The sequence below is a fragment of the Otolemur garnettii genome, unplaced genomic scaffold (assembly GCF_000181295.1).
Source record: "Otolemur garnettii isolate 467f Iridium unplaced genomic scaffold, OtoGar3 scaffold00128, whole genome shotgun sequence".
NCBI lineage: Eukaryota > Metazoa > Chordata > Mammalia > Primates > Galagidae > Otolemur > Otolemur garnettii.
This window is the reverse complement of record NW_003852523.1, coordinates 5,231,875-5,235,620: the sequence shown is the minus strand read 5'-3', so window position 1 is coordinate 5,235,620 and position 3,746 is coordinate 5,231,875. Positions and strand designations below refer to the sequence as shown.

General features: G+C 39.2%; 1 pseudogene; it reads left to right on the top strand.

Annotated features, from left to right (window-relative positions):
• Nucleotides 1-262: 262 nt before the first annotated feature.
• Nucleotides 263-1,869, top strand: LOC100957465 (annotated as a pseudogene).
• The last annotated feature ends 1,877 nt before the right edge of the window (nt 1,870-3,746 follow it).

Sequence of the window (3,746 nt, the reverse complement as noted above, 5' to 3'; positions counted from 1 at the left end):
AACTAGTACCTATATTATACAACCTTTTCCAAAGCATAGAAAAAGAAGGAATACTTCCCAACACATTCTGTGAAGCAAATATTACCTTGATCCCCAAACCAGGAAAGAATCCAACAAAGAAAGAAAATTATAGACTAATATCATTAATGAATACCGATGCAAAAATATTCAATAAGATCTTAGCAAACAGGCTCCTTTTCTGCTTAGCTCTGACTGGCTGAGGCAGCACAGTGGGGAAGGGATGGCAGCCTCGCATGGCTACAGCAGCATTAAGGTGTCAGTTGTTGGTCCTGCCCAGAACATTTCAGTTCTGCTCTATGAAGGCATATAACTTGATTGGTGTGTCCATTTAAATAAGAAAATGGAAACCGAACAGCCAGAGGAAACCTTCCTCAACACTGAAACCAATGGTGAATTTGGTAAGTGTCCTGCAGAAGATATGGAAGAAGAACAAGCATTTAAAAGGTCTAGAAACACTGATGAGATGGTTAAATTACACATTCTGCTTCAGAGCAAGAATGCCGGGGCAGTGATTGGAAAAGGAGGCAAGAATATTAAGGCTCTCCGTACTGACTACAATGCCAGTGTTTCAGTCCCAGACAGCAGTGGCCTCAAGCACATATTGAGTATCAGTGCTGATATTGAAACAATTGGTGAAATTCTGAAGAAAATCATCCCTACCTTGGAAGAGGGCCTGCAGTTGCCATCACCCACTGCAACCAGCCAGCTCCAGCTTGAATCTGATGCTGTGGAATGCTTAAATTTCCAGCACTATAAACGAAGTGACTTTGACTACGAGTTGAGACTGTTGATCCATCAGAGTCTGGCAGGAGGAATTATTGGGGTGAAAGGTGATAAAATCAAAGAACTTCAAGAGAACACTCAAACAACAATCAAGCTGTTCCAGGAATGCTGTCCTCATTCCACTGACAGAGTCATTTTTAATGGAGGAAAACCTGATAAGGTCGTAGAGTACATAAAGATCATCTTTGATCTTATATCTGAGTCTCCCATCAAAGGCCATGCACAGCTTTATGATCCCAATTTTTATGATGAAACCTATGACTATGGTGGTTTTACAATGATGTTTGATGACCACCATGGACGGCTCATGGGATTCCCAATGCGAGGAAGATGTGGTTTTGACAGAATGCCTCCTGGTCGGGGTGGGTGTCCCATGCCTCCATCTAGAAGAGATTATGATGACACGAACCCTCCTCCTCCTCCTGGATGAGGTGGCTGGGGTGGTAGCAGAGCTCGGAATCTCCTTCTTCCTCTACCACCACCACCTAGAGGAGGAGATCTAATGGCCTATGACAGAAGAGGAAGACCTGGAGACCCTTACGATGGAGTGGTTGGTTTCAGTGCTGATGAAACTTGGGATTCTGCAATAGATACATGGATCCCATTAGAATGGCAGATGGCTTATGAACCACACGGTGGCTCCGGATATGATTATTCTTATGCAGGGGGTCATGGCTCATATGGTGAACTTGGTGGACATATTATTACTACACAAGTAACTATTCCCAAAGATTTGGCTGGATCTATTATTGGCAAAGGTGGTCAGCAGATTAAACAAATCCATCATGAGTCGGGAGCTTCTATCAAAATCAATGAGCCTTTAGAAGGATCCGAAGATCAGATCATTACCATTACAGGAACACAGGACCAGATACAGAATGCACAGTATTTACTGCAGAACAATGTGAAGCAGTATGCAGATGTTGAAGGATTCTAATGCAAGATATTTTTTCTTTTTTATAGTGTGAAGCAGTATTCTGGAAAGTTTTTCTAAGACTAGTGAAGAACTGAAGGAGACCTGCATCTTTTTTTTTTTAATCTGCTTCTGTTTTAAAAACCAACCTCTGCTTCATAGGTGTTCTGCATTTGAGGTGTAGTGAAATCTTTGCTGTTCACCAGATAATGTTTTAGTTCCTTACAAACAGGGTTGTGGGGGTGGGGGAAGGGTGTGCAAAAACTAACATTGAAATTTTGAAACAGCAGCAGAGTGAGTGAATTTTATTTTTTGTTCATTGTTGGCAGTTTAAAAAAGTTCCTCCCATGTAGTAATTGTGAACACCTTGCTTTGTGGTCACTGTAACATTTGAGGGGTGGGAAAGGGAGGAAAAGTAACAACAGTCCACATGTCCCTGCCATCTGTTCAGAGTAGTGTGCAGAATGTTATGCTCTTTTGTAAGAAACGTTTTATGATTTTAAAAATAAATTTAGTGAACCAAAAAGAAAAAAAAGACCTTAGCAAACAGAATTCAACAACACACCAAAAAAATTATACACCATGATCAAGTTGGTTTTATTCCAGGGTTACAGGGTTGGTTCAACATATGCAAATCTATAAATATAATACATCACTCAATAAAATAAAAAACAAATACCATATGATTCTCTCAACTGACACAGAAAAAGCCTTTGATAACATCTAGCATCATTTTATGATCAGAACACTTAAGAAATTAGGCATAGAAGGGACATTTCTTAAACTGATACAGGCCTGCTATAGCAAACCCACAGCCAATATCATATTGAATGGTGTAAAATTGAAACCATTTCCACTCCGATCAGGCACAAGGCAAGAATTCCCACTGTCTCCACTGCTATTAAACATAGTAATGGAAGGTTTAGCCATCACAATCAGGCAAGAGAAGGTGATCAAGGGTATCCAAATAGTGTCAAAAGAGATCAAACTCTCACTCTTCACTGATAACATGATCCTATACCTGAAAAATCTCAGGGACTCAACTTTAAAACTCTTAGAGTGATCAAGGAATACAGCAGCGTCTCAGGATACAAAATCAATACTTACAAGTCAGTAGCGTTTATACATGCCAATAATAGTCAAGCTGGAAAAAAAAAAAAACCAATCAAGACCCTATTTACAATAGTGCAAAAGAAGTGAAATATCTGGGAATTTACCTAATGAAGGATGTGAAAGATCTGTATAAGGAGAACTATGAAACTCTGAGAAAAGAAATAGCTGAAGATATTAACAAATGGAAAAACATACCATGCTCATGGCTGGGAAGAATCAACATTGTTAAAATGTCCATACTACCCAAAACAATACACAGATTCAACGCAATCCCTATTAAAGTGCCATTGTCATACTTTAAAGAACTTGAAAAAATGGTGCTTCATTTTATACAGAATCAGAAAAAAACCTTGGATAGCCAATACATTACTTAGAAATGAAAACAAATCAGGAGGTATCACATTACCAGACTTCAGGCTATACTATAAATCTATAGTGATCAAAACAGCATGGTACTGGCACAAAAACAGAGAAGTAGATTTATGGAACAGAATAGAGAACCAAGAGATGAACCCAGCTACTTATCATCATTTGATTTTTGACAAGCCTATCAAAAACATTCAGTGGGGAAAGAGTCCCTATTTAACAAATGGTGCTGGGTGAACTGGCTGGCGACCTGTAGAAGACTGAAACTGAACCCCAGCCTTTCACAATTAACAAAAATTGATTCTCAGTGGATAAAAGATTTAAACTTAAGACATGAAACTATAAAAATACTAGAAGAGAGTGCAGGGAAAACACTTGAAGAAATTGGCCTGGGAGAAATTTTTACAAATAGGACCCCCCCACCCTGGGCAATTGAAGCAACACCAAAAATAAATTACTGGGATCTGATCAAACTAAGAAATTCTTGCACAACCAAGACCACAGCAAGCAAAGCAAACAGACAACCTTCAGAATGGGAGAAGATTTTTGC